Source organism: Octopus sinensis, linkage group LG24, assembly GCF_006345805.1.
Source record: "Octopus sinensis linkage group LG24, ASM634580v1, whole genome shotgun sequence".
Classification (NCBI taxonomy): Eukaryota; Metazoa; Mollusca; class Cephalopoda; order Octopoda; family Octopodidae; genus Octopus; species Octopus sinensis.
This window is the reverse complement of record NC_043020.1, coordinates 18,547,204-18,558,793: the sequence shown is the minus strand read 5'-3', so window position 1 is coordinate 18,558,793 and position 11,590 is coordinate 18,547,204. Positions and strand designations below refer to the sequence as shown.

General features: G+C 37.3%; 1 long non-coding RNA gene across 1 annotated transcript; it reads left to right on the top strand.

Moving 5' to 3' along the window:
• The first annotated feature begins 7,249 nt into the window (after positions 1-7,249).
• On the top strand, positions 7,250-11,359 carry LOC118767725. The gene is made up of 3 exons (XR_005003640.1): positions 7,250-7,376; positions 9,033-9,177; positions 11,160-11,359. It is a non-coding gene; the product is annotated as an uncharacterized LOC118767725 (long non-coding RNA).
• Positions 11,360-11,590: the final 231 nt, after the last annotated feature.

Genomic DNA, 11,590 nt, shown 5'->3' with positions numbered 1-11,590 from the left:
CTCTGGAGAACATTCTTTCTTTGTAGTTAGATCATATGTGATCTTCTCTAGCATAGGCTATCCACCAGTGGTTTTTTAGCCCTAAATATAACATGTTATATATATATATATTATATATAATATAATATAATATATATATATTCTATTGTTCCACATCCTCGCGTTGTTGTCTTTTTTTTTCTTGTTTGGATTAACTTTATATACATATATTTGTGTGTGTGTGGGTGTGTGTGATATGTATATATGTATATATATATATATATATATATATATATATATATATATATATATATATATATATATATATATATATATATATATATATATAAGCTATATATACGACATGCTTCTTTCAGTTTCCATCTACCAAATCTACTCACAAGCCTTGGTCGACCTAAGGCTATTGTATAAGACACCTGCCCAAGGTGCCACGCAGCGGGACTGAACCCGGAACCATGTGGTTGGGAAGCAAGCTTCTTACTGAATAGCATGAGGAACATTCTCGTGAAGTTAAACATCTCATCTGGCCAGCACAGTCCCCAGATATCAATATCATAAAATGCACATTTATGCGGCATTTTAGAAAAACCAAGTAGGGAGTCAAAATCCTCCAGCATCATCTCTACAAGAACTGGAGACTGTTTCAGCTGAAGAATGGGCAAAAATTCCTTTCTTAACAATTCAAACTTTGTATGAGTCCATGCCTCGTAGAATTCAAGCTGTAATTACTGCCAAAGGCGGTCCTACCTCATATTAAAATAAATTTGTTTTGAAATTGTAAGGTGTTTCCATTATTTTGTCCAACCCCTTTATATGTATGTATGTATGTATGTATGTATGTATGTATGTATGTATGTATGTATGTATGTATGTATGTGTGTCTGTGTGTGTGTGTATGTATGTATGTATGTATGTATGTATGTATGTATGTATGTATGTATGTATGTATGTATGTATGTATTCATGTGTGTGTGTGTCTTTGTCTCTGTACCCCACCATCGCTTGACAACTGATGTTGGTGTGTTTATGTCTCCGTAACTTAGCGGTTCGGCAAAACAGACCGATAGGATAAGTATTAAGCTTACAAAGAATAAATCCTGGAGTCGATTTCTTCGATTTAAAAAAAACCTATAAGGCAATGCTCCAGCATGGCTGCAGTTTAAATGACAAAATAAATGAAATTATGCTTTGTGAGATAACCTAAGATATTGATGTATGTGATTTCAGCGTTTGCTAACAACGATTAAGAGACTCAAAAGTAAGTTTCAGGCCGCTAAAGCAAAGCAGGGAGAAGATGAAGAGGATATTCGCGAACTTGTAGATTTGGTTAGAATCCAAGATAATGAACTGATGTAAGTATAAATATTGGGTTGTCCGGAAAGTTCGTGCCGATTTATAGTAGCTTACCTTTCGTCTTATTTTAGAACATGGTTGAGTCCATAAAATAGGATTTGACTACACCTCCATTTAGAGCACAGTTTATGCTATCTTTTCGTGGAAGAAGGTTTATGTTCCTATAACCTGTGTTAATTCTGTAACCCTTTAAAATGGAAGATAAGAAAGTTCATTTTCGGCACTTGATGCTTTGGGAACGAGACAAAAATTGCTGCAGCTCGGCTTGGATGTGTTATCCCACCCTCCATATTCACCAGATATTGCTCTTTCGGATTTCCACTTATTCAGGTCTCTGCAGAATAGTCTTAATGGTAAAAATTTCAATTCCTTGGATGACGTAAAAAGATACCTCGATGAATTCTTTGCCATGAAACCACCTCAATTCTGGGAAGAGTGTATTTTTAAGTTAAAGGAAAGATGGAGACGCATTGTGCAACAAAATGGTTCATATTTGGTTGATTAAAAATGTAATGGCAAGTATTTATTGACCATTTTTATTCTTTTAAAAATCGGTTCAAACTTTACGGACAACCCAATATTATTGGGTAAGGCTTCCATTAGTCAATATTGAACATTCAGTTGCACATAGGTTCAGGCGTGGCTGCGTAGAAAGAAGCTTGCTTCCCAACCACATGGTTCCGAGTTCAGTCCCACTGCATGGCACCTTGGGCAAGCGTCTCCAACTACAGCCTCAAGGATGACCAAAGCTATATGAGTGGATCTGAAAGATCCGTGCGTATACGTATATATGTATATCTATGTGTGTGTGTCTGTGTTTGTTCTCCACCACCTCCTGACAAATGGTGTTGGTGTGTCTATATCCCCATAACTTAGTGATTCGGCAAAAGAGACCAATGGAATAGTACCAGGCTTTAAAAACTTAAAGTACAGGGGTCAATTTGTTCGACTAAAATTCTTCAAGGCAATGCTCCAGCATGGACGCAGTCTAATGACTGAAACAAGCAGAAGATAAAAAATAAAGTTACATATGAAAGCCTGGGGAAAATGTTTTGAATGAAGTTAATAGTTGCCCATGGGTGCAAGTTTTCCTTTTCCATACTATTAATGTTTATTCAAAGACAAGCCGATACCAGTGTTACCAAAACATAAAGAGCTGGAGCCAACAAAACCACAAGGCAGCTCTCCTAATCCTCTAGCAGTTCTGCTAATCCCTCCATCCTCAGTTGCTACTTTTTATATCAATCCTGTACAGCACTGGATTCGATCCCGCGTTTTGCCACATAGAAATCGCAATTCAATCATGCTCACTACCAAGCTTCTTTATTTTATTAAATTTACCATAAAGGCAGTACATAGAGAAAGGAAGTTTGCGGGATGGACACGGACATTAATGAGATAAATGATGAAACAAGGATGATAAGGATGGGAGAAGACGAAAAGCGCCCGCCGACTTTTGCTTCTCTAAAACATTACCACACAGCAACTCCTTCGCCTGCATGTCCACCTTTTCTTTTCAATATAATAGTATGTATTTTTAACTCTTTTCCTTCACCTTTTACTTGTTTCAGTCATTAGACTGTGGCCATGCTGAGGGAGCAAACATGAAGGGCTTCCTCAAAAAGTGCATTTTTTTTAAAGGCTGTTACGGTGCTTATCTCATCAATCTCTTTTGCTTTACTGTTAAGTTGTGAGGATGCAAACACTCCAACACCGTTGCCGTTGCCGTTGCATCGATTGAGCAGGAAGGGATCACAACCACAAACACACAAGCGGGCGCACACACACACACACGCAGATACACACACACACACACACACACATACATACACACACACACACACACACACACATGCAAAAGGCTTCGTTCAATTTCCGTCTACCAAATACACTCACAAGTCTCTGGTCAGCCCGAGGATAAAGTAGAAGACACTTTCCCAAGATACCATGCAGTGAGACTGAACCCAGAACCATGTGATTGGGAAATAAAGACAGGATACTCATACTTTGACCATTGGTCCGTTGGATCGAGCCTGACCTCAGACTAAGCAACAACAACCACATTTGCTGGTTTTACAGTTCTGAAGCTTACCATCACAGGCTTCCATTCATTTGTAAATTCTGATTTCATTACAGTAATGCTGATAACGCTGATAACCTCCTGAAGAGAGCTATAGCTGCGTTGAGGACAAATTTGGAGGCGAAAAGCGTTTACATCTCTGACTTGGAACTAGAACTCGCACAGACTAAAAGAACTGAAGAAAACAGAAAGAAGGTTAGTGGTTAATAGCTGTATATATGTACGTATGTATGTGCGTGTGTGTGTGTGTGTGTGTGTGTGTGTGTGTGTGTGTGTGTGTGTGTGTGTGTGTGTGTGTGTGTGTGTGTGTGTGTGTGCTGTTCTCTTTCTCTTAATTTAGAGTAAATTTTGACCTACTACCTACTTGGTAGCAAGGTTGTGAAAAAAGGTATTTTGTTTTAACTATCATCCTTTAAATCTTAAGAAGTTCTTGCAGACTTTTATAGTCCCAGATATCGTGGTATGTATGTATGTATGTATGTATGTATGTATGTATGTATGTATGTATGTTGTATGTATGTATGTATGTATGTGTGTATGTATGTATGTATGTATGTATGTATGCATGCATGTATGTATGTATATATGTATGTATGTATTATGTATGTGTGTGTATGTATGTATGTATGCATGCATGTATATATGTATGTATGTATATATGTATGTATGTACGTATGTATGTATGTATGTATGTATGTATGTATGTGTGTATGTATGTATGTATGTATGCATGCATGTATGTATGTATATATGTATGTATGTATTATGTATGTGTGTGTATGTATGTATGTATGCATGCATGTATATATGTATGTATGTATGTATGTATGTATGCATGCATGCATGCATGTATGTATGTATGTATGTATGTATGTATGTATGTATGTATGTATGTATGTATGTATGTATGTATGCATGCATACATGTATGCATGTATGTATGTTTTTCTCTTTCTTGTTTTTAATTTAGAGTAATTTTTGGTCGGCCACCTTCTTGCTAGCCAGGCTGTGAAGGAAAGTGCTTTGATTTAACCATCATTGTTTAAATCTTAAGAAGGCCTTACAGATTTTTATAGTTCCAGATATCATGATCATTTGCAGCATATGAATTAAGGATTTGCATTCTCTCCCCAAGATCCTAAGTTCAGCTATACTTATCCCCAGTCGCGCCGGTACGTACTCTGTTACTCCAATAATAACGGGTACGAAAGCTGAAAGCGTATTTAGGGTACTGGATTTGTAAACTTGTTATCAATTGTCTATAGATGTCCTCTTTCTTTTGTACGTACGTATGTATGTATGTACGTACGTACGTATGTATGTACGTACGTATGTATGTACGTACGTATGTATGTATGTATGTATGTTTGACAACTGATGTTGGTTTGTTCATGTCGCCATAATCCAGCGGTTCTTCAAAAGAAACTGATACAAAAAATACCGGCCTTAAAAATAAGTACTTGAGATCATTCTGTTTGACTAAAACTCTTTGAGATGCTACCCTAGCATAGCTACAGTCCAATGACCGAAACAAAAAGATCTTTTTTATCCATGCTATTTCATCTTTCAGTTTGTTACCACGTATCTAAGGCTACAATATCCAAAATATTTCTCCCTTTGCAACATAGCAGCATGTCATTTTAAGAAGACCCATTAACAATAGCAGCTAATTTTTGTTTTTTAAAATGAAGTTGATTTTGTAACAGTTTGGCTCGACCAGACGTTTTACCACACAAAAATCACAAGTTGACTGTGTACAAAATCCAATTTTGGTTTAATCAACAGCTGCTGTTCATGTGATTAGTTTGGCAGCATGACTAGAACCAGGCACGAGCCGTCAGTAATTACTCAGGGTTGGCAGCTGGTAACCTTTATGTACTAAAACACACAAAAATAAGCATAACACAGACGCACGATTGAGTTGTAGGCAGATTTAAATCTGCCTTTATAGCACGTAAAGAAAACGTTCTTGTATGAATGTACGCGACATGTGTGCTACAGCATTATTGTGCATAGCTTAAATACTGAGACTGAAATGCAGGGACGAATTATGCCTACCTAATCTATAAAAAGATAAAATATTTTGCATTTTATGCATAGTAGACAGAGTAACCTTCATAATTTTATTGAATTAGGTGCATATTTTGCCATAAAAGGAGAATGTTGATATCGATCTATTTTATTCCAGGTAGGCATTGTCTATCATGCCTGCCTAGACGGCACGTCCCTGACTGGAGCCTTCCGTGAACACAGCCCACAAATACAGCTCAATTAAGTACCAAAACACCACGGCAACAAGAATATATGTTGATGTGTAAAAATTAACCCAAATGTTGAATTTCTGACGATGATTTTCTGCACTTGTCATATACATCTTTTCATCTGAGTGTTCCTTTTCTTGTATTGCTTTTCTTGTAATACTTTCTATATTAATGTAATAATAGATTACATTCATAAATATAAAGCAACCTCCTTCCGACCATATTACAATTTCTTATATATTTCTTACTTCTAAATACAGCTTGACCACGCCCAAATACAAAGCCTACTGGCTGCAAAGGCACATCTTGAGAAAGACGTGGCACGATACAAAGAGAATTCTAGAGACTGCTTCTACTTGCAAGAGCAAGTAAAGAAATTAAAAGTAAGTAAATACCAGCCATAACAAACACCTTCCATACATACTGCTGATCTAATGATGTGTGTTTCTTTTTCGGATATATAAAATACTGACTGATTATATATATATATTATATATATATATATATATATAATATATATATATATATATATATATATATATATATATATATACATATAACGGCGGTGCATCAGCATGGCCACAGCTCTGAGCTGATACAAGAAACAAAATATATGTATGTATGTATGTATGTATGTATGTGTATATATATATATATATATATTATATATATATATTATATATATATATATATAATATATATATATATATATATGGGGTGAAGTCAAGATAGAAAATGCTAAAATAATTTTATAATTTTATAAAAAACATTTCCGTACCGGTTTCAGTCATTGAGACTTTTTCAACTGTAAGTATGGAAAAGACAGACAGACAGACAGACAGACAGACAGACAGACAGACAGACAGACAGACAGATAGATAGATAGATAGATAGATAGATAGATAGATAGATAGATAGATAGATAGATAGATAGATAGATAGATAGATAGATAGATAGATAGATAGATAGATAGATAGATGATGGATGGATGGATGGATGGATAGAGAGAGAGAGAGAGGGATAGATAGATAGATAGATAGATAGATAGATAGATAGATAGATAGATAGATAGATAGATAGATAGATAGATAGATAGATAGATAGATAGATAGATAGATAGATAGATAGATAGATAGGCGTCAACTCGTAGACGAGTATGAACATCACATTGCACCAGTCTACAATTCCATCCTGGTGATCAACTACTTGACAAAGATTAGCATCAAAACTGTCTTTCGTCCTCCCGACACTCCAGAACTTGCTCCCGGTGTCATTTAATTGCTTATCAAGATGGAGAACCTTAGGGGCAATCGTTTTGAGGATATTGAGATGAAAGAGGTTGTGACAAGGGTTCTGGACATCATCACTTTAGGCTTCCAAGAGACCCTCACAAGGTGACCGAAGTGCTAAAACTACATTGAAGTCAGAAGATCCTACTTTGAAGAATTTTATTGTTTTGTACTTCTTTGAAATTAATAAATGTCTTTCCTGAAACAGTCTTAAAACTCCTGGAGTGCACTTTGTCCACACATTCATATATATACATTCATATCTTTTCTCAGGCCAGAAATGCTGAATTGGGGGACGATATGATTGGTGAATAATCCTAGGTGGATATAACAGGTGGATTAAGCGAAAAGAGATCTTGAAAGGCTTGAAAAGGCTTGGACTCCATAGGAAAGGTAGGCAAAATTTAGCCAGTTTCTCACTGCTTACAGCAAGCAAGATCATTTGAGTTTTTAATTCCTTCTGCTTACGTCATGTAAATTTAGAAACTTCAAGAGACATAAAATGAATAGTTGTTTCCCAACCACATGGTTCCCTGGTTCAGTTTCACTACGTGGTACCTTGGGCAAGCGTCTTCTACTATAGCCTCGGGCTGGCCAAAGCCTTGTAAGTGGACTTGGTAGACAGAAATTGAAAGAAGCTTGTCGTATATATATATATATATATATACATCTATGTATGTGCGTCTGTGTTTGCCCCCCCCCCACCTCCACCACTTAACAATTGGTTTTGGTGCGTTTATATTCCCGTAACTTAGCAGTTCGGCAAAAAAAAAGAAGAAATACCAGGCTTTAAAAATGTACTGGGGTCTATACACTCGATTATAAATTCTTCAAGACGATGCCTCAGCATGGCCGCCGTCAAATGACTGAATCAAGTAAAAGATAAAAGATAACGGTGGAACTCCAGGTAGATTACAAATAATAGCATGTGAGTATTGGGTTAAAAACTCCGTTAGATGGAAAGACGGTTGACTGTGGAACTCGGGCCTTGATGTATCTCTTTGAGAACTACATTAAGGTTACGCGTGTCTGTGGAGTCCTCAGCCACTTGCACGCTAATTTCACGAGCAGGCTGTTCCGTTGATCGGATCAACTGGAATCCCCCATCGTCGTAACTGACGGAAAGTCAGTTCTAGTTAAACTCTATCCTTTGCAGACAGCAACAATTAAAACTCTGTGTGTGTGTGTGTGTGTGTGTGTGTGTGTGTGTGTGTGTGTGTGTGTGTGTGTGTGTGTGTGTGTGTGTGTGTGTATGTGTGTGTGTGTTATCTTTTACTTGTTTCAGTTAATGGCTATGCTGGAGCACTGCCTTGATGGGTTTTAGTCGAACGAATTCGACACCCATCTTTCTTTTTTGCCAAACCACCATGTCACAAGAATGTGAAGTGGACAAACGAAAAAGTGAGGAACTCAACACATTCTGTAGGAGTCACAAATACCATTATTTAAAAAAAAAAAAAAAGCTTGATTCGGCCTCTTGCAACTTGTTTCGTAGGTTCGTCACTGGAACTCAGTGCGTCAAGCTCAGACGAACCTGGTTCCTGTGGCACAAAAGACCGAATCAAACTGTATTTTAATAATAATAATAATAATAATAATAATAATAATAATAATAATAATAATAATAATAATGATATAATAATGATGATGATGATGATGATAATAATAATATGTATATATATATATATATACACACACACACACACACACACACTTGTAATATATGTGTCTTTGCATTCATGTTTATCCCCACTATCATTGCGCTTGACAACCTGTGTTGGTTTGTTTACTTCCTCGGCATAACAACCCGATAGAATAAGTACCAGGCTTAAAAAGAAAACAAGTCCTGGGGTCGATTCTTTTTTTACTAAAACCCTTCAAGGTAACGTTACAGTATGGCCGCAATCCAACGACTGAAATAAGTAAAAGATAAATTATAGTTATTTGAATGGCTTAACTGTTGTTTGCATTTTGTTTCTTCGTTTTCTTCCTTTTTTTAATATAAGTATGTTCAACAAGGTTCTGTTTTCTTACCATCGTTAATTATAGTGAGTTTGAAGAGATCGCATCAAATCTAGATTCACAGATGAACAATTAGAAAATACAGAGTTAGCAAAGGATATCACGTTTAAAGGAAAACGTTGGCTTACTAATCGTCCTGACTGAGACTCTTTACCAACAGTTGGTCATAAATGTAAGTAGGGCAATAAGTGCTTTTGACTCTCTTTTTTTTCATTGCATATGTATATAGTGTTGTCACGAGCTTATTTGCTGTCGCTTGAATTGAGCTGGTCAATGAAAGCATATTTCGTTGATTGAGTGAATCATAACTGAAGCAAACTCACGAACGTTTAATTTGATATTTATTGCCGGATATAATGGTTTTCCGTGTTGATAAATTACAATGAACAATATTGATAATTGCTGATTGGGAAAGAGAAAAACCGCACCATGTCAGTAAAGGTTGGGACATTGTATGAATGTCTGGATCTATCTGACCGAGAACCTGGAATTGTCAGTGTAAAATATACAGAACCGTCTGCACGACAAGATTGGATATGCGAGTCGGTCAGTTACCTTCAACACTCAGCAATTAATGAAGCACCAAAAATGTTTTTTATAAAAAGCAAGAAGTCAAAAAGATAGAACTTTCGAGAAAAACATGTCACGCCACAGCCTCGCGCTTATTGGTCGATTTATTGACCGATTACATGAAGTTGCAGTGATTCACTCATGATATGTGACCGAGTGTCTAGCGATTAGGTTTTGAATCCCCGCTACAAGTAGTCCTCTCCCAGTTCTTTACATGAAACCATAAAAAAAGACGAAATAATAAAACAGAGAGCTTGCATAAAAATACAATGGGCCAACACAAGTAGAAAAAAACAACAATCAATGCTGAAAGAATTTCTATGTAACAATGATAAGTCCGTAAGATATGCAAAGTTCTGGAGTTAAGTATTGGTGGTCGACCCTATCAAAGGCTTTCGACTGATCCAAATTGATAGGGGTCCCACCAATTTTAGGTTCTTTAGCCACCGTATCTCCGATGTATCGGCATGAGGTGGATAGATCTGATTGAGGTTGCGCATATTTGCACATCACCAATCAAACTCTCGATCAAAATCTGCTAAATCTATCACATGAGCCTCTCGAGCAGCTTTCGTCCCCGCATGTCTTAGAATACATGCCTCAACTCTGACAATGCAATCTTCATACTTCGCGTTTATGAAATGGTTGAAAGCCAAACTCGCTGCAAGCACTTCAGTTGCGATGTCTTTCCTAAGTTGCGATGTCTTCGAAGTTTCTAACTACGTTTCCCTCTATTCTATTTCTTTCTATTGTTACAACCATACTAAACTTAATTGGTTCTAGTCTAATTGCCCTTTTTAGGGGAAACCATTTCCTGATGGCGATTGACGCCGTTAACGTCTGCTTAATTCACTGATCCAATCTCTATAGACTTGGCATACCAGGACTGATGCATTCAGCTTCCAGTAACTGGGTCCCTATCTACAAAACCTATCTCGGTCAATCGTACATATTACAAATTTGTGGTCTGTGCAACAGACGATATTAAAAAGTGGACAACCTATGCTATTCTTTTCTACTCGGTTACTGAATGCTCTATCTAGATACGACTAGTTGACTAGATGTGTCTTGTTCATGTCTACACTGACACATTCGGAAATCCAGTTGGCGCGTCAGATAATTGGAAATGTGTGAGAAACTTTGCAAGGGCTTTGCACTCCTCTCTTATATCAGTCCTACACAATCCAAAGATGCCTACAAGATGGACTTTCATTCACCCACTTCTAGACTCCTTGTAGCTACTAGTCGGAAGGCACCCCTTTCGCTCTTGTTCACATCAAGGACGAAATGCTTAGCGGTATTTCGCCTGTCGCTACGTTCTGAGTTCAAATTCCGCCGAGGTCGACTTTGCCTTTCATCCTTTCGGGGTCGATAAATTGAGTACCAGTGAAACACTGGGGTCGATGCAATCGACTATTCCCCTCCCCCAAAATATCATGCCTTGTGCCTTTAGTAGAAAGGCTTCTCTCTCTCTCTCTCTCTCTCCTCTCTCTCTCTCTCTCATACACTCACTCACACACAATACACTACACTGCATTCCTCTTGTGCCTGTCTCTTAGTCTTTAACGAATTATTTCATTTCAGATGTACAACGGAATCATTTGTAAGACTTTACATGAAGAACAAAGGCAGGAAGAGATTGGGCGGGCAATTTCTCCAAAGAACTACTCTACATTCGGCACAACACCCAAATAATCATTCAACGATATATTAACAGTCTGTAAATGGTCATAGTAATATGATGGTGACATCTTTAATGAATGAAAAAATATAGAATAATCGAATATGCATTTATTTATTTGTGTAAGTGTATGTGCGTATGTAGTGGAGGTACATGACCTAGTGGTTAGAGCAGCGGACTCGAGGTCGAGGGATCGCGGGTTCGAATCTCAGACCGGGTGATGTGTGTGTTTATGAGCGAAACACCCAAGCTCCACGTGGCACCGGCGGAAGGTAATGGCGAACTTCTGCTGACTCTTTCGCCACAACTTTCTCTCACTCTTTCCTCATGCATC